Genomic DNA, 22,560 nt, shown 5'->3' on the forward strand with positions numbered 1-22,560 from the left:
TGGGGGAAGGCCTGCCGCAGATGGATTTGCATATGGTGATGTCATCCAAGCAGTGGGTCAAAGTTGGCTTCAACCCTCGTCTGCATATGAAAACAGAAAAGGGGCGTGCAGGGCATGGTGGCCTTTTGCTGCGCTTGTCTGACCCCTAGTTTGCATTAAACACCTCCACCCTTCTTCGGTGTGGGGCTCATGTTGGCTATGCCCCAGCCCCTGAAGCATTCAAGCTGATTTCTTGCAGCAGCTTGGCACTGCAACAGCTCCAGAGCTGCTCTGTAAGGCAAGTAAAAGGGTGTGGGCCCTGCAGCACTACCTGTAGTTTGCATTGTGCATTGGAAGGCACAAAGTAAGCAGACGGGAGGAGAAGTCAGGATAGTGCACAAGGGTATAGAAGGGAGCGGCTGAAGAAAAGAGAAGTGGAAACAGACAGCAAACTAGGCTGGAGAGAGACCTGAGACAAAGAGATCTGAATTATACGAGAGCCGACCAGGGGAAACACAAATTATGCAGTCAAGTTTCCCACATTTGGGGAAATCGCAGGAGCAGCACACCCAGAGTACAATGGGTGAGCCTTGCCCTGGGAGAAGCACCTTCATGATCATAGTATCTCACCTGGCAGGTAAGTAGGAGTTGGGCTAGAGCTGGGGAGGGTCGCTGCTCGGGTACCCCCCTGTAAAGTGAAGGAGATCCAACTGAGGCAGCACAAGGGAACTCTCGAAAGAAGAACAAGGCTAAAGGAAAATCTGAGACAAAGAAATCTGACTTTTACCAGAGCTGACCAGAGGAAAGCACAAACACAGTCTCCCACTACCACAAATAATGCAGTCAAGTTTCCCACATTTGGGGAAATCACAGGGGTCAGCATACCCAAAATGCAATGAATGAACCTCACCCTGGGAGAAAAATCTTCATGACCATGGTATCTCCTATGCAAAATAAGTATGATTTGGAATAGGGCTGGGGAGGGCCGCTGCTCATGCACATCTCTGTCAAGTAAAGGAGATTCAACTGAGGCAGCACAAGGGAACTCTCATCTTGGGACAACAACTGCAGGGAGAACATATATTTTCAGATGAACATGGGAGGGCAGAAGGCTGCCTAATACTGAAGCACCCCCAAACAACAAACCAAATGCAACAACTAGTGCAAGCATTCCTGGGGGAAGGCCTGCCGCAGATGGATTTGCATATGGTGATGTCATCCAAGCAGTGGGTCAAAGTTGGCTTCAACCCTCGTCTGCATATGAAAAGAGAAAAGGGGCGTGCAGGGCATGGTGGCCTTTTGCGGCGCTTGGCTGACCCCTAGTTTGCATTAAACACCTCCACCCTCCTTTGGTGTGGGGCTCATGTTGGCTATGCCCCAGCCCCTGAAGCATTCAAGCTGATTTCTTGCAGCAGCTGGGCACTGTAACAGCTCCAGAGCTGCTCTGTAAGGCAAGTAAAAGGGTCTGGGCCCTGCAGCACTACCTGTAGATCGCATTGTGCGTTGGAAGGCACAAAGTAAGCAGACAGGAGGAGAAGTCAGGATAGTGCGCAAGGGCATAGAAGGGAGCGGCTCAAGAAAAGAGAAGTGGAAACAGACAGCAAACTAGGCTGGAGAGAGACCTGAGACAAAGAGATCTGAATTATACGAGAGCCGACCAGGGGAAACACAAATTATGCAGTCAAGTTTCCCACATTTGGGGAAATCGCAGGGGCAGCACACCCAGAGTGCAATGGGTGAGCCTTGCCCTGGGAGAAGCACCTTCATGATCATAGTATCTCACCTGGCAGGTAAGTAGGAGTTGGGCTAGAGCTGGGGAGGGTCGCTGTTCGGGCACCCCCCTGTCAAGTGAAAGAGATCCAACTGAGGCAGCACAAGGGAACTCTCGAAAGAAGAACAAGGCTAGAGGAAGATCTGAGACAAAGAAATCTGACTTTTTCCAGAGCTGACCAGAGGAAAGCACAAACACAGTCCCCCACTACCACAAATAATGCAGTCGAGTTTCCCACATTTGGGGAAATCACAGGGGTCAGCATACCCAGAATGCAATGAATGAACCTCACCTTGGGAGAACAATCTTCATGACCATGGTATCGCCTATGCAAAATAAGTATGATTTGGGATAGGGCTGGGGAGGGCCGCTGCTCAGGCACATCTCTGTCAAGTAAAGGAGATTCAACTGAGGCAGCACAAGGGAACTCTCATCTGGGGACAACAACTGCAGGGAGAACACATATTTTCAGATGAACATGTGAGGGCAGAAGGCTGCCTAATACTGAAGCACCCCCAAACAACAAACCAAATGCAACAACTAGTGCAAGCATTCCTGGGGGAAGGCCTGCAGCAGATGGATTTGCATATGGTGATGTCATCCAAGCAGTGGGTCAAAGTTGGCTTCAACCCTCGTCTGCATATGAAAAGAGAAAAGGGGCGTGCAGGGCATGGCGGCCTTTTGCAGCGCTTGGATGACCCCTAGTTCGCATTACACACCTCCACCCTCCTTCGGTGTGGGGCTCATGTTGGCTATGCCCCAGCCCCTGAAGCATTCAAGCTGATTTCTTGCAGCAGCTGGGCACTGTAACTGCTCCAGAGCTACTCTGTAAGGCAAGTAAAAGGGTGTGGGCCCTGCAGCACTACCTGTAGTTCGCATTGTGCGTTGGAAGGCACGAAGTAAGCAGACGGGAGAAGTCAGGATAGTGCGCAAGGGCATAGAAGGGAGCGGCTCAAGAAAAGAGAAGTGGAAACAGACAGCAAACTAGGCTGGAGAGAGACCTGAGACAAAGAGATCTGAATTATACGAGAGCCGACGAGGGGAAACACAAATTATGCAGTCACGTTTCCCACATTTGGGGAAATCGCAGGAGCAGCACACCCAGAGTGCAATGGTTGAGCCTTGCCCTGGGAGAAGCACCTTCATGATCATAGTATCTCACCTGGCAGGTAAGTAGGAGTTGGGCTAGAGCTGGGGAGGGTCGCTGCTCGGGTTCCCCCCTGTGAAGTGAAGGAGATCCAACTGAGGCAGCACCAGGGAACTCTCGAAAGAAGAACAAGGCTAGAGGAAGATCTGAGACAAAGAAATCTGACTTTTACCAGAGCTGACCAGAGGAAAGCACAAACACAGTCTCCCACTACCACAAATAATGCAGTCAAGTTTCCCACATTTGGGGAAATCACAGGGGTCAGCATACCCAAAATGCAATGAATGAACCTCACCCTGGGAGAAAAATCTTCATGACCATGGTATCTCCTATGCAAAATAAGTATGATTTGGAATAGGGCTGGGGAGGGCCGCTGCTCATGCACATCTCTGTCAAGTAAAGGAGATTCAACTGAGGCAGCACAAGGGAACTCTCATCTTGGGACAACAACTGCAGGGAGAACATATATTTTCAGATGAACATGGGAGGGCAGAGGACTGCCTAATACTGAAGCACCCCCAAACAACAAACCAAATGCAACAACTAGTGCAAGCATTCCTGGGGGAAGGCCTGCCGCAGATGGATTTGCATATGGTGATGTCATCCAAGCAGTGGGTCAAAGTTGGCTTCAACCCTCGTCTGCATATGAAAAGAGAAAAGGGGCGTGCAGGGCATGGTGGCCTTTTGCGGCGCTTGGCTGACCCCTAGTTTGCATTAAACACCTCCACCCTCCTTTGGTGTGGGGCTCATGTTGGCTATGCCCCAGCCCCTGAAGCATTCAAGCTGATTTCTTGCAGCAGCTGGGCACTGTAACAGCTCCAGAGCTGCTCTGTAAGGCAAGTAAAAGGGTGTGGGCCCTGCAGCACTACCTGTAGTTCGCATTGTGCGTTGGAAGGCACAAAGTAAGCAGACAGGAGGAGAAGTCAGGATAGTGCGCAAGGGCATAGAAGTAAGCGGCTCAAGAAAAGAGAAGTGGAAACAGACAGCAAACTAGGCTGGAGAGAGATCTGAGACAAAGAGATCTGAATTATACGAGAGCCGACCAGGGGAAACACAAATTATACAGTCAAGTTTCCCACATTTGGGGAAATCGCAGGAGCAGCACACCCAGAGTGCAATGGGTTAGCCTTGCCCTGGGAGAAGCACCTTCATGATCATAGTATCTCACCTGGCAGGTAAGTAGGAGTTGGGATAGAGCTGGGGAGGGTCGCTGCTAGGGTACCCCCCTGTAAAGTGAAGGAGATCCAATTAAGGCAGCACAAGGGAACTCTCGAAAGAAGAACAAGGCTAGAGGAAAATCTGAGACAAAGAAATCTGACTTTTACCAGAGCTGACCAGAGGAAAGCACAAACACAGTCCCCCACTACCACAAATAATGCAGTTGAGTTTCCCACATTTGGGGAAATCACAGGGGTCAGCATACCCAAAATGCAATGAATGAACCTCACCCTGGGAGAAAAATCTTCATGACCATGGTATCTCCTATGCAAAATAAGTATGATTTGGAATAGGGCTGGGGAGGGCCGCTGCTCATGCACATCTCTGTCAAGTAAAGGAGATTTAACTGAGGCAGCACAAGGGAACTCTCATCTGGGGACAACAACTGCAGGGAGAACACATATTTTCAGATGAACATGGGAGGGCAGAAGGCTGCCTAATACTGAAGCACCCCCAAACAACAAACCAAATGCAACAACTAGTGCAAGCATTCCTGGGGGAAGTTCTGCAGAAGACGGATTTGCATACGGTGATGTCATCCAAGCAGTGGGTCAAAGTTGGCTTCAACCCTCATCTGCATATGAAAAGAGAAAAGGGGCGTGCAGGGCATGGCGGCCTTTTGCGGTGCTTGGATGACCCCTAGTTCGCATTAAACACCTCCACCCTCCTTTGGTGTGGGGCTCATGTTGGCCATGCCCCATCCCCTGGAGCATTCAAGCTGATTTCTTGCAGCAGCTGGGCACTGTAACAGCTCCAGAGCTGCTCTGTAAGGCAAGTAAAAGGGTGTGGGCCCTGCAGCACTACCTGTAGTTTGCATTGTGCATTGGAAGGCACAAAGTAAGCAGACGGGAGGAGAAGTCAGGATAGTGCACAAGGGTATAGAAGGGAGCGGCTGAAGAAAAGAGAAGTGAAAACAGACAGCAAACTAGGCTGGAGAGAGACCTGAGACAAAGAGATCTGAATTATACGAGAGCCGACCAAGTGAAACACAAATTATGCAGTCAAGTTTCCCACATTTGGGGAAATCGCAGGGGCAGCACACCCAGAGTGCAATGGGTGAGCCTTGCCCTGGGAGAAGCACCTTCATGATCATAGTATCTCACCTGGCAGGTAAGTAGGAGTTGGGCTAGAGCTGGGGAGGGTCGCTGTTCGGGCACCCCCCTGTCAAGTGAAAGAGATCCAACTGAGGCAGCACAAGGGAACTCTCGAAAGAAGAACAAGGCTAGAGGAAGATCTGAGACAAAGAAATCTGACTTTTTCCAGAGCTGGCCAGAGGAAAGCACAAACACAGTCCCCCACTACCACAAATAATGCAGTCGAGTTTCCCACATTTGGGGAAATCACAGGGGTCAGCATACCCAGAATGCAATGAATGAACCTCACCCTGGGAGAACAATCTTCATGACCATGGTATCGCCTATGCAAAATAAGTATGATTTGGGATAGGGCTGGGGAGGGCCGCTGCTCAGGCACATCTCTGTCAAGTAAAGGAGATTCAACTGAGGCAGCACAAGGGAACTCTCATCTGGGGACAACAACTGCAGGGAGAACACATATTTTCAGATGAACATGTGAGGGCAGAAGGCTGCCTAATACTGAAGCACCCCCAAACAACAAACCAAATGCAACAACTAGTGCAAGCATTCCTGGGGGAAGGCCTGCAGCAGATGGATTTGCATATGGTGATGTCATCCAAGCAGTGGGTCAAAGTTGGCTTCAACCCTCGTCTGCATATGAAAAGAGAAAAGGGGCGTGCAGGGCATGGCGGCCTTTTGCAGCGCTTGGATGACCCCTAGTTTGCATTACACACCTCCTCCCTCCTTCTGTGTGGGGCTCATGTTGGCTATGCCCCAGCCCCTGAAGCATTAAAGCTGATTTCTTGCAGCAGCTGGGCACTGTAACTGCTCCAGAGCTACTCTGTAAGGCAAGTAAAAGGGTGTGGGCCCTGCAGCACTACCTGTAGTTCGCATTGTGCGTTGGAAGGCACGAAGTAAGCAGACGGGAGAAGTCAGGATAGTGCGCAAGGGCATAGAAGGGAGCGGCTCAAGAAAAGAGAAGTGGAAACAGACAGCAAACTAGGCTGGAGAGAGACCTGAGACAAAGAGATCTGAATTATACGAGAGCCGACGAGGGGAAACACAAATTATGCAGTCAAGTTTCCCACATTTGGGGAAATCGCAGGAGCAGCACACCCAGAGTGCAATGGTTGAGCCTTGCCCTGGGAGAAGCACCTTCATGATCATAGTATCTCACCTGGCAGGTAAGTAGGAGTTGGGCTAGAGCTGGGGAGGGTCGCTGCTCGGGTTCCCCCCTGTGAAGTGAAGGAGATCCAACTGAAGCAGCACCAGGGAACTCTCGAAAGAAGAACAAGGCTAGAGGAAGATCTGAGACAAAGAAATCTGACTTTTACCAGAGCTGACCAGAGGAAAGCACAAACACAGTCCCCCACTACCACAAATAATGCAGTCGAGTTTCCCACATTTGGGAAAATCACAGGGGTCAGCATACCCAGAATGCAATGAATGAACCTAACCCTGGGAGAACAATCTTCATGACCATGGTATCTCCTATGCAAAATAAGTATGATTTGGGATAGGGCTGGTGAGGGCCGCTGCTCTGGCACATCTCTGTCAAGTAAAGGAGATTCAACTGAGGCAGCACAAGGGAACTCTCATCTGGGGACAACAACTGCAGGGAGACCACATCTTTTCAGATGAACATGGGAGGGCGGAAGGCTGCCTAATACTGAAGCACCATCAAATATCAAACCATGGCCCTCATTCCGAGTTGATCGCTCGCAAGGCGATTTTAGCAGAGTTACACACGCTAAGCCGCCGCCTACTGGGAGTGAATCTTAGCTTCTTAAAATTGCGACCGATGTATTCGCAATATTGCGATTACAAACTACTTAGCAGTTTCAGAGTAGCTTCAGACTTACTCTGCATCTGCGATCAGTTCAGTGCTTGTCGTTCCTGGTTTGACGTCACAAACACTCCCAGAGTTCGCCCAGACACTCCCCCGTTTCTCCGGCCACTCCTGCGTTTTTTCCGGAAACTGTAGCGTTTTTTCCCACACGCCCATAAAACGGCCTGTTTCCGCCCAGTAACACCCATTTCCTGTCAATCACATTACGATCGCCGGAGCGAAGAAAAAGCCGTGAGTAAAAATACTTTCTTCATTGTAAAATTACTTGGCGCAGTCGCAGTGCGAATATTGCGCATGCGTACTAAGCAGAATTTCACTGCGATGCGATGAAATTTACAGAGCGAACGACTCGGAATGAGGGCCCATATGCAACAACTAGTACAAGCACTCCTGGGGGAAGGTCTGCAGCAGACGGATTTGCATACGGTGATGTAAATCCAAGCAGTGGGCCAAAGTTGACTGGAACCCTCATCTGCATATGAAAAGAGAAAAGGGGCATGCAGGGCATGGCGGCCTTTTGCAGTGCTTGGATGACCCCTAGTTCGCATTAAACACCCCCACCCTCCTTTGGTGTGGGGCTCATGTTGGCCATGCCCCATCCCCTGATGCATTCAAGCTGATTTCTTGCAGCAGCTGGGCACTGTAACAGCTCCAGAGCTGTTCTGTAAGGCAAGTAAAAGTGTGTGGGCCCTGCAGCACCACCTGTTGTTCGCATTGTGCGTTGGAAGGCACAAATTAAGCAGACGGGAGGAGAAGTCAGGATAGTGCGCAAGGGCATTCTTTTCTCTTAGTCCGGGGGCAAGGCTTCAAAATGGGGTCTGCAACGGAGGAGACACAGGGGGCGTGGTCACAGCAGCTTTTCTCTACAGTCTGCACCAGCAGGAGCCTACACCATTTTTTATGATCACGCTGAACTGCAGTGCGACTGCAATTACAGCATGGTCAAGAAGGGAGGCGTCATGCTGGGTGGCCATGCCCTGTCACTGTGCAGGAGCCAGCACCGCTCACACACTAGTCCCCGGGTGCAGCCCCCAACCCCCGGGACACCCGGAGCAACAAAATGTAGATTCAGGCCACCAGGCCACGCCCCTACCTATGAAACCATGCCTCCTTTTTACCATTGCGCTGTTTATCTGCGCGCACTGCATTACAATCTCCCTCGCCACCTCTCTGGGTGTCACCAGTGATAGTGACACCTCTGCCATGCTTGTAGCAGCTGGTCCTAAGATCTACGCCTCAAGCCCTGAGTGTTTGCCCTTGTGACTTGTTGATCATCATAGCGAAGCAGATGCTTACAGAAAACTGCAGGGGCTTAGATTGAAAATAAAAACAATTGATGGGTATAAGGTAGAGAGGAGTGGGTTCGGTTCTCCGAGAACCGAATTCCCCACGAACTCCACGTGGTTTACATTGGTCCGAGGCAGGCTCGGTTGTTCCTGCCTGACTCGGAAAACCTGAACAAGGGAAAATGTCATCATCCCGCTGTCAGATTCTCGTGAGATTCGGATTCCATATAAAAAGCTGCGCGTTGCTGCAATTTTTACTCGTGCATTGAAGAGAGAGCGGAGAGGACGTGGCTATGTTCTCTCAGTGGAAATCTCAATATCAGTGCTCAGTATCAGTGGTTACTTATTGCTGCTCAGTAATACTAGTAGTGTGTCTCTCCTGCTCAGTGTCAGTTCTCAGTAGTATCCTCATCAGTGCTCAGTATCACTGCTCATTGTCTTGTGCTGCATTGTGGTGCTCAGCATACTACAGTACATTACTAATAGTCCAGTGCTGCATCTTGCTGCTCAGTGTCAGTTCTAGTATCCTCATCAGTGCTCACTATCACTGCTCATTGCATTGTGGTGTTCTGTATACTACAGTAACATAGTAATATAGTATATATAGAGGAGCGGGTTCGGTTCTCCGAGAACCGAATTCCCGACGAACTCCACGTGGTTTACACTGGTCCGAGGCAGGCTCAGTTGTTCCTGCCTGACTCGGAAAACCTGAACAAGGGAAAATGTCATCATCCCGCTGTCGGATTCTCGCGAGATTCGGATTCCATATAAAGAGCTGCGCGTTGCCACCATTTTTACTCGTGCATTGAAGAGAGAGCGGAGAGGACGTGGCTATGTTCTCTCAGTGGAAATCTCAATATCAGTGCTCAGTATCAGTGGTTACTTATTGCTGCTCAGTAATACTAGTAGTGTGTCTCTCCTGCTCAGTGTCAGTTCTCAGTAGTATCCTCATCAGTGCTCAGTATCACTGCTCATTGTCTTGTGCTGCATTGTGGTGCTCAGCATACTACAGTACATTACTAATAGTCCAGTGCTGCATCTTGCTGCTCAGTGTCAGTTCTAGTATCCTCATCAGTGCTCACTATCACTGCTCATTACATTGTGGTGTTCTGTATACTACAGTAACATAGTAATATAGTAACATATGGTAACATAGTTTTTGAGGTTGAATAGAGGCAAATTGCCCATCGTGTTCAACCTGTTTTAAGTTGTGATGATTCTACATACTTGCTGAATAATGTTTTATGACTAGTTAGCTACTATAACTCATGTTACCCCCGGATTAACCATGTTGATATTTTAAGTATTATAACCTTGGATAGCTTTTTCATTCAGAAATGTATCCATTCCTTTTTTAAATCCAATTACAGAGTCCGCCATTACCACCTTCCCTGGCAGGGAATTCCACATCCTGATTGCCCTAACAGTGAAGATCATAGTATCTCACCTGGCAGGTAAGTAGGAGTTGGGCTAGAGCTGTGGAGGATTGCTGCTCGGGCACCCCCTGTCAAGTGAAGGAGATCCAACTGAGGCAGCACAAGGGAACTCTCGAAAGAAGAACAAGGCTAGAGGAAGATCTGAGACAAAGAAATCTGACTTTTACCAGAGCTGACCAGAGGAAAGCACAAACACAGTCCCCCACTACCACAAATAATGCAGTCGAGTTTCCCACATTTGGGGAAATCACAGGGGTCAGCATACCCAGAGTGCAATGAATGAACCTCACCCTGGGAGAACAATCTTCATGACCATGGTATCTCCTATGCAAAATAAGTATGATTTGGGATAGGGCTGGGGAGGGCCGCTGCTCAGGCACATCTCTGTCAAGTAAAGGAGATTCAACTGAGGCAGCACAAGGGAACTCTCATCTGGGGACAACAACTGCAGGGAGAACACATATTTTCAGATGAACATGGGAGGGCAGAAGGCTGCCTAATACTGAAGCACCCCCAAACAACAAACCAAATGCAACTACTAGTGCAAGCATTCCTGGGGGAAGGCCTGCAGCAGACGGATTTGCATATGGTGATGTCATCCAAGCAGTGGGTCAAAGTTGGCTTCAACCCTCGTCTGCATATGAAAATAAAAAAGGGGTGTGCAGGGCATGGCTGCCTTTTGCGGCGCTTGGATGACCCCTAGTTCGCATTAAACACCTCCACCCTCCTTCGGTGTGGGGCTCATGTTGGCTATGCCCCAGCCCCTGAAGCATTCAAGCTGATTTCTTGCAGCAGCTGGGCACTGTAACAGCTCCAGAGCTGCTCTGTAAAGCAAGTAAAAGGGTGTGGGCCCTGCAGCACTACCTGTAGTTTGCATTGTGCGATGGAAGGCACAAAGTAAGCAGACGGGGAAGTCAGGATAGTGCACAAGGGCATAGAAGGGAGCGGCTGAAGAAAAGAGAAGTGGAAACAGACAGCAAACTAGGCTGGAGAGAGACCTGAGACAAAGAGATCTGAATTATACGAGAGCCGACCAGGGGAAACACAAATTATGCAGTCAAGTTTCCCACATTTGGGGAAATCGCAGGGGCAGCACACCCAGAGTGCAATGGGTGAGCCTTGCCCTGGGAGAAGCACCTTCATGATCATAGTATCTCACCTGGCAGGTAAGTAGGAGTTGGGCTAGAGCTGGGGAGGGTCTCTGCTCGGGCACCCCCCTGTCAAGTGAAGGAGATCCAACTGAGGCAGCACAAGGGAACTCTCAAAAGAAGAACAAGGCTCTGAAACAAAGAAATCTGACTTTTACCAGAGCTGACCAGAGGAAAACACAAACACAGTCCCCCACTACCACAAATAAAGCAGTCGAGTTTCCCACATTTGGGGAAATCACAGGGGTCAGCATACCCAGAATGCAATGAATGAACCTCACCCTGGGAGAATAATCTTCATGACCATGGTATCTCCTATGCAAAATAAGTATGATTTGGGATAGAGCTGGGGAGGGCCGCTGCTCAGGCACATCTCTGTCAAGTTAAGGAGATTCAACTGAGGCAGCACAAGGGAACTCTCATCTAGGGACAACAACTGCAGGGAGAACACATATTTTCAGATGAACATGGGAGGGCAGAAGGCTGCCTAATACTGAAGCACCCCCAAACAACAAACCAAATGCAACAACTAGTGCAAGCATTCCTGGGGGAAGGCCTGCCGCAGATGGATTTGCATATGGTGATGTCATCCAAGCAGTGGGTCAAAGTTGGCTTCAACCCTCGTCTGCATATGAAAACAGAAAAGGGGCGTGCAGGGCATGGTGGCCTTTTGCTGCGCTTGTCTGACCCCTAGTTTGCATTAAACACCTCCACCCTCCTTCGGTGTGGGGCTCATGTTGGCTATGCCCCAGCCCCTGAAGCATTCAAGCTGATTTCTTGCAGCAGCTTGGCACTGCAACAGCTCCAGAGCTGCTCTGTAAGGCAAGTAAAAGGGTGTGGGCCCTGCAGCACTACCTGTAGTTTGCATTGTGCATTGGAAGGCACAAAGTAAGCAGACGGGAGGAGAAGTCAGGATAGTGCACAAGGGTATAGAAGGGAGCGGCTGAAGAAAAGAGAAGTGGAAACAGACAGCAAACTAGGCTGGAGAGAGACCTGAGACAAAGAGATCTGAATTATACGAGAGCCGACCAGGGGAAACACAAATTATGCAGTCAAGTTTCCCACATTTGGGGAAATCGCAGGAGCAGCACACCCAGAGTACAATGGGTGAGCCTTGCCCTGGGAGAAGCACCTTCATGATCATAGTATCTCACCTGGCAGGTAAGTAGGAGTTGGGCTAGAGCTGGGGAGGGTCGCTGCTCGGGCACCCCCCTGTAAAGTGAAGGAGATCCAACTGAGGCAGCACAAGGGAACTCTCGAAAGAAGAACAAGGCTAAAGGAAAATCTGAGACAAAGAAATCTGACTTTTACCAGAGCTGACCAGAGGAAAGCACAAACACAGTCTCCCACTACCACAAATAATGCAGTCAAGTTTCCCACATTTGGGGAAATCACAGGGGTCAGCATACCCAAAATGCAATGAATGAACCTCACCCTGGGAGAAAAATCTTCATGACCATGGTATCTCCTATGCAAAATAAGTATGATTTGGAATAGGGCTGGGGAGGGCCGCTGCTCATGCACATCTCTGTCAAGTAAAGGAGATTCAACTGAGGCAGCACAAGGGAACTCTCATCTTGGGACAACAACTGCAGGGAGAACATATATTTTCAGATGAACATGGGAGGGCAGAAGGCTGCCTAATACTGAAGCACCCCCAAACAACAAACCAAATGCAACAACTAGTGCAAGCATTCCTGGGGGAAGGCATGCCGCAGATGGATTTGCATATGGTGATGTCATCCAAGCAGTGGGTCAAAGTTGGCTTCAACCCTCGTCTGCATATGAAAAGAGAAAAGGGGCGTGCAGGGCATGGTGGCCTTTTGCGGCGCTTGGCTGACCCCTAGTTTGCATTAAACACCTCCACCCTCCTTTGGTGTGGGGCTCATGTTGGCTATGCCCCAGCCCCTGAAGCATTCAAGCTGATTTCTTGCAGCAGCTGGGCACTGTAACAGCTCCAGAGCTGCTCTGTAAGGCAAGTAAAAGGGTCTGGGCCCTGCAGCACTACCTGTAGATCGCATTGTGCGTTGGAAGGCACAAAGTAAGCAGACAGGAGGAGAAGTCAGGATAGTGCGCAAGGGCATAGAAGGGAGCGGCTCAAGAAAAGAGAAGTGGAAACAGACAGCAAACTAGGCTGGAGAGAGACCTGAGACAAAGAGATCTGAATTATACGAGAGCCGACCAGGGGAAACACAAATTATGCAGTCAAGTTTCCCACATTTGGGGAAATCGCAGGGGCAGCACACCCAGAGTGCAATGGGTGAGCCTTGCCCTGGGAGAAGCACCTTCATAATCATAGTATCTCACCTGGCAGGTAAGTAGGAGTTGGGCTAGAGCTGGGGAGGGTCGCTGTTCGGGCACCCCACTGTGAAGTGAAGGAGATCCAACTGAGGTAGCACAAGGGAACTCTCGAAAGAAGAACAAGGCTAGAGGAAGATCTGAGACAAAGAAATCTGACTTTTTCCAGAGCTGACCAGAGGAAAGCACAAACACAGTCCCCCACTACCACAAATAATGCTGTCGAGTTTCCCACATTTGGGGAAATCACAGGGGTCAGCATACCCAGAATGCAATGAATGAACCTCACCTTGGGAGAACAATCTTCATGACCATGGTATCGCCTATGCAAAATAAGTATGATTTGGGATAGGGCTGGGGAGGGCCGCTGCTCAGGCACATCTCTGTCAAGTAAAGGAGATTCAACTGAGGCAGCACAAGGGAACTCTCATCTGGGGACAACAACTGCAGGGAGAACACATATTTTCTGATGAACATGTGAGGGCAGAAGGCTGCCTAATACTGAAGCACCCCCAAACAACAAACCAAATGCAACAACTAGTGCAAGCATTCCTGGGGGAAGGCCTGCAGCAGATGGATTTGCATATGGTGATGTCATCCAAGCAGTGGGTCAAAGTTGGCTTCAACCCTCGTCTGCATATGAAAAGAGAAAAGGGGCGTGCAGGGCATGGCGGCCTTTTGCAGCGCTTGGATGACCCCTAGTTCGCATTACACACCTCCACCCTCCTTCGGTGTGGGGCTCATGTTGGCTATGCCCCAGCCCCTGAAGCATTCAAGCTGATTTCTTGCAGCAGCTGGGCACTGTAACTGCTCCAGAGCTACTCTGTAAGGCAAGTAAAAGGGTGTGGACCCTGCAGCACTACCTGTAGTTCGCATTGTGCGTTGGAAGGCACGAAGTAAGCAGACGGGAGAAGTCAGGATAGTGCGCAAGGGCATAGAAGGGAGCGGCTCAAGAAAAGAGAAGTGGAAACAGACAGCAAACTAGGCTGGAGAGAGACCTGAGACAAAGAGATCTGAATTATACGAGAGCCGACGAGGGGAAACACAAATTATGCAGTCAAGTTTCCCACATTTGGGGAAATCGCAGGAGCAGCACACCCAGAGTGCAATGGTTGAGCCTTGCCCTGGGAGAAGCACCTTCATGATCATAGTATCTCACCGGGCAGGTAAGTAGGAGTTGGGCTAGAGCTGGGGAGGGTCGCTGCTCGGGTTCCCCCCTGTGAAGTGAAGGAGATCCAACTGAGGCAGCACCAGGGAACTCTTGAAAGAAGAACAAGGCTAGAGGAAGATCTGAGACAAAGAAATCTGACTTTTACCAGAGCTGACCAGAGGAAAGCACAAACACAGTCTCCCACTACCACAAATAATGCAGTCAAGTTTCCCACATTTGGGGAAATCACAGGGGTCAGCATACCCAAAATGCAATGAATGAACCTCACCCTGGGAGAAAAATCTTCATGACCATGGTATCTCCTATGCAAAATAAGTATGATTTGGAATAGGGCTGGGGAGGGCCGCTGCTCATGCACATCTCTGTCAAGTAAAGGAGATTCAACTGAGGCAGCACAAGGGAACTCTCATCTTGGGACAACAACTGCAGGGAGAACATATATTTTCAGATGAACATGGGAGGGCAGAAGGCTGCCTAATACTGAAGCACCCCCAAACAACAAACCAAATGCAACAACTAGTGCAAGCATTCCTGGGGGAAGGCCTGCCGCAGATGGATTTGCATATGGTGATGTCATCCAAGCAGTGGGTCAAAGTTGGCTTCAACCCTCGTCTGCATATGAAAAGAGAAAAGGGGCGTGCAGGGCATGGTGGCCTTTTGCGGCGCTTGGCTGACCCCTAGTTTGCATTAAACACCTCCACCCTCCTTTGGTGTGGGGCTCATGTTGGCTATGCCCCAGCCCCTGAAGCATTCAAGCTGATTTCTTGCAGCAGCTGGGCACTGTAACAGCTCCAGAGCTGCTCTGTAAGGCAAGTAAAAGGGTGTGGGCCCTGCAGCACTACCTGTAGTTCGCATTGTGCGTTGGAAGGCACAAAGTAAGCAGACAGGAGGAGAAGTCAGGATAGTGCGCAAGGGCATAGAAGGGAGCGGCTCAAGAAAAGAGAAGTGGAAACAGACAGCAAACTAGGCTGGAGAGAGACCTGAGACAAAGAGATCTGAATTATACGAGAGCCGACCAGGGGAAACACAAATTATACAGTCAAGTTTCCCACATTTGGGGAAATCGCAGGAGCAGCACACCCAGAGTGCAATGGGTTAGCCTTGCCCTGGGAGAAGCACCTTCATGATCATAGTATCTCACCTGGCAGGTAAGTAGGAGTTGGGCTAGAGCTGGGGAGGGTCGCTGCTCGGGTACCCCCCTGTAAAGTGAAGGAGATCCAACTAAGGCAGCACAAGGGAACTCTCGAAAGAACAAGGCTAGAGGAAAATCTGAGACAAAGAAATCTGACTTTTACCAGAGCTGACCAGAGGAAAGCACAAACACAGTCCCCCACTACCACAAATAATGCAGCTGAGTTTCCCACATTTGGGGAAATCACAGGGGTCAGCATACCCAAAATGCAATGAATGAACCTCACCCTGGGAGAAAAATCTTCATGACCATGGTATCTCCTATGCAAAATAAGTATGATTTGGAATAGGGCTGGGGAGGGCCGCTGCTCATGCACATCTCTGTCAAGTAAAGGAGATTTAACTGAGGCAGCACAAGGGAACTCTCATCTGGGGACAACAGCTGCAGGGAGAACACATATTTTCAGATGAACATGGGAGGGCAGAAGGCTGCCTAATACTGAAGCACCCCCAAACAACAAACCAAATGCAACAACTAGTGCAAGCATTCCTGGGGGAAGTTCTGCAGAAGACGGATTTGCATACGGTGATGTCATCCAAGCAGTGGGTCAAAGTTGGCTTCAACCCTCATCTGCATATGAAAAGAGAAAAGGGGCGTGCAGGGCATGGCGGCCTTTTGCGGTGCTTGGATGACCCCTAGTTCGCATTAAACACCTCCACCCTCCTTTGGTGTGGGGCTCATGTTGGCCATGCCCCATCCCCTGAAGCATTCAAGCTGATTTCTTGCAGCAGCTGGGCACTGTAACAGCTCCAGAGCTGCTCTGTAAGGCAAGTAAAAGGGTGTGGGCCCTGCAGCACTACCTGTAGTTTGCATTGTGCATTGGAAGGCACAAAGTAAGCAGACGGGAGGAGAAGTCAGGATAGTGCACAAGGGTATAGAAGGGAGCGGCTGAAGAAAAGAGAAGTGGAAACAGACAGCAAACTAGGCTGGAGAGAGACCTGAGACAAAGAGATCTGAATTATACGAGAGCCGACCAAGGGAAACACAAATTATGCAGTCAAGTTTCCCACATTTGGGGAAATCGCAGGGGCAGCACACCCAGAGTGCAATGGGTGAGCCTTGCCCTGGGAGAAGCACCTTCATGATCATAGTATCTCACCTGGCAGGTAAGTAGGAGTTGGGCTAGAGCTGGGGAGGGTCGCTGTTCGGGCACCCCCCTGTCAAGTGAAAGAGATCCAACTGAGGCAGCACAAGGGAACTCTCGAAAGAAGAACAAGGCTAGAGGAAGATCTGAGACAAAGAAATCTGACTTTTTCCAGAGCTGGCCAGAGGAAAGCACAAACACAGTCCCCCACTACCACAAATAATGCAGTCGAGTTTCCCACATTTGGGGAAATCACAGGGGTCAGCATACCCAGAATGCAATGAATGAACCTCACCCTGGGAGAACAATCTTCATGACCATGGTATCGCCTATGCAAAATAAGTATGATTTGGGATAGGGCTGGGGAGGGCCGCTGCTCAGGCACATCTCTGTCAAGTAAAGGAGATTCAACTGAGGCAGCACAAGGGAACTCTCATCTGGGGACAACAACTGCAGGGAGAACACATATTTTCAGATGAACATGTGAGGGCAGAAGGCTGCCTAATACTGAAGCACCCCCAAACAACAAACCAAATGCAACAACTAGTGCAAGCATTCCTGGGGGAAGGCCTGCAGCAGATGGATTTGCATATGGTGATGTCATCCAAGCAGTGGGTCAAAGTTGGCTTCAACCCTCGTCTGCATATGAAAAGAGAAAAGGGGCGTGCAGGGCATGGCGGCCTTTTGCAGCGCTTGGATGACCCCTAGTTTGCATTACACACCTCCTCCCTCCTTCGGTGTGGGGCTCATGTTGGCTATGCCCCAGCCCCTGAAGCATTCAAGCTGATTTCTTGCAGCAGCTTGGCACTGCAACAGCTCCAGAGCTGCTCTGTAAGGCAAGTAAAAGGGTGTGGGCCCTGCAGCACTACCTGTAGTTTGCATTGTGCATTGGAAGGCACAAAGTAAGCAGACGGGAGGAGAAGTCAGGATAGTGCACAAGGGTATAGAAGGGAGCGGCTGAAGAAAAGAGAAGTGGAAACAGACAGCAAACTAGGCTGGAGAGAGACCTGAGACAAAGAGATCTGAATTATACGAGAGCCGACCAGGGGAAACACAAATTATGCAGTCAAGTTTCCCACATTTGGGGAAATCGCAGGAGCAGCACACCCAGAGTACAATGGGTGAGCCTTGCCCTGGGAGAAGCACCTTCATGATCATAGTATCTCACCTGGCAGGTAAGTAGGAGTTGGGCTAGAGCTGGGGAGGGTCGCTGCTCGGGCACCCCCCTGTAAAGTGAAGGAGATCCAACTGAGGCAGCACAAGGGAACTCTCGAAAGAAGAACAAGGCTAAAGGAAAATCTGAGACAAAGAAATCTGACTTTTACCAGAGCTGACCAGAGGAAAGCACAAACACAGTCTCCCACTACCACAAATAATGCAGTCAAGTTTCCCACATTTGGGGAAATCACAGGGGTCAGCATACCCAAAATGCAATGAATGAACCTCACCCTGGGAGAAAAATCTTCATGACCATGGTATCTCCTATGCAAAATAAGTATGATTTGGAATAGGGCTGGGGAGGGCCGCTGCTCATGCACATCTCTGTCAAGTAAAGGAGATTCAACTGAGGCAGCACAAGGGAACTCTCATCTTGGGACAACAACTGCAGGGAGAACATATATTTTCAGATGAACATGGGAGGGCAGAAGGCTGCCTAATACTGAAGCACCCCCAAACAACAAACCAAATGCAACAACTAGTGCAAGCATTCCTGGGGGAAGGCCTGCCGCAGATGGATTTGCATATGGTGATGTCATCCAAGCAGTGGGTCAAAGTTGGCTTCAACCCTCGTCTGCATATGAAAAGAGAAAAGGGGCGTGCAGGGCATGGTGGCCTTTTGCGGCGCTTGGCTGACCCCTAGTTTGCATTAAACACCTCCACCCTCCTTTGGTGTGGGGCTCATGTTGGCTATGCCCCAGCCCCTGAAGCATTCAAGCTGATTTCTTGCAGCAGCTGGGCACTGTAACAGCTCCAGAGCTGCTCTGTAAGGCAAGTAAAAGGGTCTGGGCCCTGCAGCACTACCTGTAGATCGCATTGTGCGTTGGAAGGCACAAAGTAAGCAGACAGGAGGAGAAGTCAGGATAGTGCGCAAGGGCATAGAAGGGAGCGGCTCAAGAAAAGAGAAGTGGAAACAGACAGCAAACTAGGCTGGAGAGAGACCTGAGACAAAGAGATCTGAATTATACGAGAGCCGACCAGGGGAAACACAAATTATGCAGTCAAGTTTCCCACATTTGGGGAAATCGCAGGGGCAGCACACCCAGAGTGCAATGGGTGAGCCTTGCCCTGGGAGAAGCACCTTCATAATCATAGTATCTCACCTGGCAGGTAAGTAGGAGTTGGGCTAGAGCTGGGGAGGGTCGCTGTTCGGGCACCCCCCTGTGAAGTGAAGGAGATCCAACTGAGGTAGCACAAGGGAACTCTCGAAAGAAGAACAAGGCTAGAGGAAGATCTGAGACAAAGAAATCTGACTTTTTCCAGAGCTGACCAGAGGAAAGCACAAACACAGTCCCCCACTACCACAAATAATGCTGTCGAGTTTCCCACATTTGGGGAAATCACAGGGGTCAGCATACCCAGAATGCAATGAATGAACCTCACCTTGGGAGAACAATCTTCATGACCATGGTATCGCCTATGCAAAATAAGTATGATTTGGGATAGGGCTGGGGAGGGCCGCTGCTCAGGCACATCTCTGTCAAGTAAAGGAGATTCAACTGAGGCAGCACAAGGGAACTCTCATCTGGGGACAACAACTGCAGGGAGAACACATATTTTCAGATGAACATGTGAGGGCAGAAGGCTGCCTAATACTGAAGCACCCCCAAACAACAAACCAAATGCAACAACTAGTGCAAGCATTCCTGGGGGAAGGCCTGCAGCAGATGGATTTGCATATGGTGATGTCATCCAAGCAGTGGGTCAAAGTTGGCTTCAACCCTCGTCTGCATATGAAAAGAGAAAAGGGGCGTGCAGGGCATGGCGGCCTTTTGCAGCGCTTGGATGACCCCTAGTTCGCATTACACACCTCCACCCTCCTTCGGTGTGGGGCTCATGTTGGCTATGCCCCAGCCCCTGAAGCATTCAAGCTGATTTCTTGCAGCAGCTGGGCACTGTAACTGCTCCAGAGCTACTCTGTAAGGCAAGTAAAAGGGTGTGGACCCTGCAGCACTACCTGTAGTTCGCATTGTGCGTTGGAAGGCACGAAGTAAGCAGACGGGAGAAGTCAGGATAGTGCGCAAGGGCATAGAAGGGAGCGGCTCAAGAAAAGAGAAGTGGAAACAGACAGCAAACTAGGCTGGAGAGAGACCTGAGACAAAGAGATCTGAATTATACGAGAGCCGACGAGGGGAAACACAAATTATGCAGTCAAGTTTCCCACATTTGGGGAAATCGCAGGAGCAGCACACCCAGAGTGCAATGGTTGAGCCTTGCCCTGGGAGAAGCACCTTCATGATCATAGTATCTCACCTGGCAGGTAAGTAGGAGTTGGGCTAGAGCTGGGGAGGGTCGCTGCTCGGGTTCCCCCCTGTGAAGTGAAGGAGATCCAACTGAGGCAGCACCAGGGAACTCTTGAAAGAAGAACAAGGCTAGAGGAAGATCTGAGACAAAGAAATCTGACTTTTACCAGAGCTGACCAGAGGAAAGCACAAACACAGTCTCCCACTACCACAAATAATGCAGTCAAGTTTCCCACATTTGGGGAAATCACAGGGGTCAGCATACCCAAAATGCAATGAATGAACCTCACCCTGGGAGAAAAATCTTCATGACCATGGTATCTCCTATGCAAAATAAGTATGATTTGGAATAGGGCTGGGGAGGGCCGCTGCTCATGCACATCTCTGTCAAGTAAAGGAGATTCAACTGAGGCAGCACAAGGGAACTCTCATCTTGGGACAACAACTGCAGGGAGAACATATATTTTCAGATGAACATGGGAGGGCAGAAGACTGCCTAATACTGAAGCACCCCCAAACAACAAACCAAATGCAACAACTAGTGCAAGCATTCCTGGGGGAAGGCCTGCCGCAGATGGATTTGCATATGGTGATGTCATCCAAGCAGTGGGTCAAAGTTGGCTTCAACCCTCGTCTGCATATGAAAAGAGAAAAGGGGCGTGCAGGGCATGGTGGCCTTTTGCGGCGCTTGGCTGACCCCTAGTTTGCATTAAACACCTCCACCCTCCTTTGGTGTGGGGCTCATGTTGGCTATGCCCCAGCCCCTGAAGCATTCAAGCTGATTTCTTGCAGCAGCTGGGCACTGTAACAGCTCCAGAGCTGCTCTGTAAGGCAAGTAAAAGGGTGTGGGCCCTGCAGCACTACCTGTAGTTCGCATTGTGCGTTGGAAGGCACAAAGTAAGCAGACAGGAGGAGAAGTCAGGATAGTGCGCAAGGGCATAGAAGGGAGCGGCTCAAGAAAAGAGAAGTGGAAACAGACAGCAAACTAGGCTGGAGAGAGACCTGAGACAAAGAGATCTGAATTATACGAGAGCCGACCAGGGGAAACACAAATTATACAGTCAAGTTTCCCACATTTGGGGAAATCGCAGGAGCAGCACACCCAGAGTGCAATGGGTTAGCCTTGCCCTGGGAGAAGCACCTTCATGATCATAGTATCTCACCTGGCAGGTAAGTAGGAGTTGGGCTAGAGCTGGGGAGGGTCGCTGCTCGGGTACCCCCCTGTAAAGTGAAGGAGATCCAACTAAGGCAGCACAAGGGAACTCTCGAAAGAAGAACAAGGCTAGAGGAAAATCTGAGACAAAGAAATCTGACTTTTACCAGAGCTGACCAGAGGAAAGCACAAACACAGTCCCCCACTACCACAAATAATGCAGCTGAGTTTCCCACATTTGGGGAAATCACAGGGGTCAGCATACCCAAAATGCAATGAATGAACCTCACCCTGGGAGAAAAATCTTCATGACCATGGTATCTCCTATGCAAAATAAGTATGATTTGGAATAGGGCTGGGGAGGGCCGCTGCTCATGCACATCTCTGTCAAGTAAAGGAGATTTAACTGAGGCAGCACAAGGGAACTCTCATCTGGGGACAACAACTGCAGGGAGAACACATATTTTCAGATGAACATGGGAGGGCAGAAGGCTGCCTAATACTGAAGCACCCCCAAACAACAAACCAAATGCAACAACTAGTGCAAGCATTCCTGGGGGAAGTTCTGCAGAAGACGGATTTGCATACGGTGATGTCATCCAAGCAGTGGGTCAAAGTTGGCTTCAACCCTCATCTGCATATGAAAAGAGAAAAGGGGCGTGCAGGGCATGGCGGCCTTTTGCGGTGCTTGGATGACCCCTAGTTCGCATTAAACACCTCCACCCTCCTTTGGTGTGGGGCTCATGTTGGCCATGCCCCATCCCCTGAAGCATTCAAGCTGATTTCTTGCAGCAGCTGGGCACTGTAACAGCTCCAGAGCTGCTCTGTAAGGCAAGTAAAAGGGTGTGGGCCCTGCAGCACTACCTGTAGTTTGCATTGTGCATTGGAAGGCACAAAGTAAGCAGACGGGAGGAGAAGTCAGGATAGTGCACAAGGGTATAGAAGGGAGCGGCTGAAGAAAAGAGAAGTGGAAACAGACAGCAAACTAGGCTGGAGAGAGACCTGAGACAAAGAGATCTGAATTATACGAGAGCCGACCAAGGGAAACACAAATTATGCAGTCAAGTTTCCCACATTTGGGGAAATCGCAGGGGCAGCACACCCAGAGTGCAATGGGTGAGCCTTGCCCTGGGAGAAGCACCTTCATGATCATAGTATCTCACCTGGCAGGTAAGTAGGAGTTGGGCTAGAGCTGGGGAGGGTCGCTGTTCGGGCACCCCCCTGTCAAGTGAAAGAGATCCAACTGAGGCAGCACAAGGGAACTCTCGAAAGAAGAACAAGGCTAGAGGAA

General features: G+C 50.0%; 30 non-coding genes and 4 pseudogenes across 30 annotated transcripts; all 34 read right to left on the reverse strand.

Annotated features, from left to right (window-relative positions):
- Positions 1-461: 461 nt before the first annotated feature.
- Positions 462-624, reverse strand: LOC135048189 (U1 spliceosomal RNA). Its single transcript, XR_010240124.1, has one exon. It is a non-coding gene; the product is annotated as a U1 spliceosomal RNA (small nuclear RNA).
- Positions 625-776: 152 nt separating this feature from the next.
- LOC135048275 (U1 spliceosomal RNA) lies at positions 777-940 on the reverse strand. Its single transcript, XR_010240193.1, has one exon. It is a non-coding gene; the product is annotated as a U1 spliceosomal RNA (small nuclear RNA).
- Positions 941-1,614: 674 nt separating this feature from the next.
- LOC135048172 (U1 spliceosomal RNA) lies at positions 1,615-1,777 on the reverse strand. The gene has a single exon (XR_010240109.1). It is a non-coding gene; the product is annotated as a U1 spliceosomal RNA (small nuclear RNA).
- Positions 1,778-1,929: 152 nt separating this feature from the next.
- Positions 1,930-2,093, reverse strand: LOC135048273 (U1 spliceosomal RNA). Its single transcript, XR_010240191.1, has one exon. It is a non-coding gene; the product is annotated as a U1 spliceosomal RNA (small nuclear RNA).
- A 698-nt stretch (positions 2,094-2,791) lies between these two features.
- LOC135048219 (U1 spliceosomal RNA) lies at positions 2,792-2,927 on the reverse strand (annotated as a pseudogene).
- Positions 2,928-3,079: 152 nt separating this feature from the next.
- Positions 3,080-3,243, reverse strand: LOC135048276 (U1 spliceosomal RNA). Its single transcript, XR_010240194.1, has one exon. It is a non-coding gene; the product is annotated as a U1 spliceosomal RNA (small nuclear RNA).
- A 674-nt stretch (positions 3,244-3,917) lies between these two features.
- Positions 3,918-4,080, reverse strand: LOC135048200 (U1 spliceosomal RNA). Its single transcript, XR_010240135.1, has one exon. It is a non-coding gene; the product is annotated as a U1 spliceosomal RNA (small nuclear RNA).
- A 152-nt stretch (positions 4,081-4,232) lies between these two features.
- On the reverse strand, positions 4,233-4,396 carry LOC135048246 (U1 spliceosomal RNA). Its single transcript, XR_010240166.1, has one exon. It is a non-coding gene; the product is annotated as a U1 spliceosomal RNA (small nuclear RNA).
- Positions 4,397-5,070: 674 nt separating this feature from the next.
- On the reverse strand, positions 5,071-5,233 carry LOC135048183 (U1 spliceosomal RNA). The gene has a single exon (XR_010240120.1). It is a non-coding gene; the product is annotated as a U1 spliceosomal RNA (small nuclear RNA).
- A 152-nt stretch (positions 5,234-5,385) lies between these two features.
- Positions 5,386-5,549, reverse strand: LOC135048261 (U1 spliceosomal RNA). The gene has a single exon (XR_010240180.1). It is a non-coding gene; the product is annotated as a U1 spliceosomal RNA (small nuclear RNA).
- A 698-nt stretch (positions 5,550-6,247) lies between these two features.
- LOC135048210 (U1 spliceosomal RNA) lies at positions 6,248-6,383 on the reverse strand (annotated as a pseudogene).
- Positions 6,384-6,535: 152 nt separating this feature from the next.
- Positions 6,536-6,699, reverse strand: LOC135048258 (U1 spliceosomal RNA). Its single transcript, XR_010240177.1, has one exon. It is a non-coding gene; the product is annotated as a U1 spliceosomal RNA (small nuclear RNA).
- A 3,240-nt stretch (positions 6,700-9,939) lies between these two features.
- Positions 9,940-10,103, reverse strand: LOC135048168 (U1 spliceosomal RNA). The gene has a single exon (XR_010240105.1). It is a non-coding gene; the product is annotated as a U1 spliceosomal RNA (small nuclear RNA).
- Positions 10,104-10,773: 670 nt separating this feature from the next.
- Positions 10,774-10,936, reverse strand: LOC135048173 (U1 spliceosomal RNA). Its single transcript, XR_010240110.1, has one exon. It is a non-coding gene; the product is annotated as a U1 spliceosomal RNA (small nuclear RNA).
- Positions 10,937-11,078: 142 nt separating this feature from the next.
- LOC135048269 (U1 spliceosomal RNA) lies at positions 11,079-11,242 on the reverse strand. The gene has a single exon (XR_010240188.1). It is a non-coding gene; the product is annotated as a U1 spliceosomal RNA (small nuclear RNA).
- A 674-nt stretch (positions 11,243-11,916) lies between these two features.
- LOC135048190 (U1 spliceosomal RNA) lies at positions 11,917-12,079 on the reverse strand. The gene has a single exon (XR_010240125.1). It is a non-coding gene; the product is annotated as a U1 spliceosomal RNA (small nuclear RNA).
- Positions 12,080-12,231: 152 nt separating this feature from the next.
- On the reverse strand, positions 12,232-12,395 carry LOC135048277 (U1 spliceosomal RNA). Its single transcript, XR_010240195.1, has one exon. It is a non-coding gene; the product is annotated as a U1 spliceosomal RNA (small nuclear RNA).
- Positions 12,396-13,069: 674 nt separating this feature from the next.
- On the reverse strand, positions 13,070-13,232 carry LOC135048194 (U1 spliceosomal RNA). Its single transcript, XR_010240129.1, has one exon. It is a non-coding gene; the product is annotated as a U1 spliceosomal RNA (small nuclear RNA).
- Positions 13,233-13,384: 152 nt separating this feature from the next.
- On the reverse strand, positions 13,385-13,548 carry LOC135048281 (U1 spliceosomal RNA). The gene has a single exon (XR_010240199.1). It is a non-coding gene; the product is annotated as a U1 spliceosomal RNA (small nuclear RNA).
- Positions 13,549-14,246: 698 nt separating this feature from the next.
- Positions 14,247-14,382, reverse strand: LOC135048217 (U1 spliceosomal RNA; annotated as a pseudogene).
- A 152-nt stretch (positions 14,383-14,534) lies between these two features.
- Positions 14,535-14,698, reverse strand: LOC135048278 (U1 spliceosomal RNA). The gene has a single exon (XR_010240196.1). It is a non-coding gene; the product is annotated as a U1 spliceosomal RNA (small nuclear RNA).
- Positions 14,699-15,372: 674 nt separating this feature from the next.
- LOC135048202 (U1 spliceosomal RNA) lies at positions 15,373-15,535 on the reverse strand. The gene has a single exon (XR_010240136.1). It is a non-coding gene; the product is annotated as a U1 spliceosomal RNA (small nuclear RNA).
- A 149-nt stretch (positions 15,536-15,684) lies between these two features.
- LOC135048249 (U1 spliceosomal RNA) lies at positions 15,685-15,848 on the reverse strand. Its single transcript, XR_010240169.1, has one exon. It is a non-coding gene; the product is annotated as a U1 spliceosomal RNA (small nuclear RNA).
- Positions 15,849-16,522: 674 nt separating this feature from the next.
- On the reverse strand, positions 16,523-16,685 carry LOC135048181 (U1 spliceosomal RNA). The gene has a single exon (XR_010240118.1). It is a non-coding gene; the product is annotated as a U1 spliceosomal RNA (small nuclear RNA).
- Positions 16,686-16,837: 152 nt separating this feature from the next.
- On the reverse strand, positions 16,838-17,001 carry LOC135048262 (U1 spliceosomal RNA). The gene has a single exon (XR_010240181.1). It is a non-coding gene; the product is annotated as a U1 spliceosomal RNA (small nuclear RNA).
- A 674-nt stretch (positions 17,002-17,675) lies between these two features.
- On the reverse strand, positions 17,676-17,838 carry LOC135048191 (U1 spliceosomal RNA). Its single transcript, XR_010240126.1, has one exon. It is a non-coding gene; the product is annotated as a U1 spliceosomal RNA (small nuclear RNA).
- A 152-nt stretch (positions 17,839-17,990) lies between these two features.
- On the reverse strand, positions 17,991-18,154 carry LOC135048279 (U1 spliceosomal RNA). The gene has a single exon (XR_010240197.1). It is a non-coding gene; the product is annotated as a U1 spliceosomal RNA (small nuclear RNA).
- Positions 18,155-18,828: 674 nt separating this feature from the next.
- LOC135048195 (U1 spliceosomal RNA) lies at positions 18,829-18,991 on the reverse strand. The gene has a single exon (XR_010240130.1). It is a non-coding gene; the product is annotated as a U1 spliceosomal RNA (small nuclear RNA).
- Positions 18,992-19,143: 152 nt separating this feature from the next.
- On the reverse strand, positions 19,144-19,307 carry LOC135048283 (U1 spliceosomal RNA). Its single transcript, XR_010240201.1, has one exon. It is a non-coding gene; the product is annotated as a U1 spliceosomal RNA (small nuclear RNA).
- Positions 19,308-20,005: 698 nt separating this feature from the next.
- LOC135048211 (U1 spliceosomal RNA) lies at positions 20,006-20,141 on the reverse strand (annotated as a pseudogene).
- Positions 20,142-20,293: 152 nt separating this feature from the next.
- LOC135048280 (U1 spliceosomal RNA) lies at positions 20,294-20,457 on the reverse strand. Its single transcript, XR_010240198.1, has one exon. It is a non-coding gene; the product is annotated as a U1 spliceosomal RNA (small nuclear RNA).
- Positions 20,458-21,131: 674 nt separating this feature from the next.
- Positions 21,132-21,294, reverse strand: LOC135048203 (U1 spliceosomal RNA). Its single transcript, XR_010240137.1, has one exon. It is a non-coding gene; the product is annotated as a U1 spliceosomal RNA (small nuclear RNA).
- A 152-nt stretch (positions 21,295-21,446) lies between these two features.
- Positions 21,447-21,610, reverse strand: LOC135048250 (U1 spliceosomal RNA). Its single transcript, XR_010240170.1, has one exon. It is a non-coding gene; the product is annotated as a U1 spliceosomal RNA (small nuclear RNA).
- Positions 21,611-22,284: 674 nt separating this feature from the next.
- Positions 22,285-22,447, reverse strand: LOC135048182 (U1 spliceosomal RNA). Its single transcript, XR_010240119.1, has one exon. It is a non-coding gene; the product is annotated as a U1 spliceosomal RNA (small nuclear RNA).
- Positions 22,448-22,560: the final 113 nt, after the last annotated feature.

Source organism: Pseudophryne corroboree, unplaced genomic scaffold, assembly GCF_028390025.1.
Source record: "Pseudophryne corroboree isolate aPseCor3 unplaced genomic scaffold, aPseCor3.hap2 scaffold_946, whole genome shotgun sequence".
NCBI classification, from domain to species: domain Eukaryota; kingdom Metazoa; phylum Chordata; class Amphibia; order Anura; family Myobatrachidae; genus Pseudophryne; species Pseudophryne corroboree.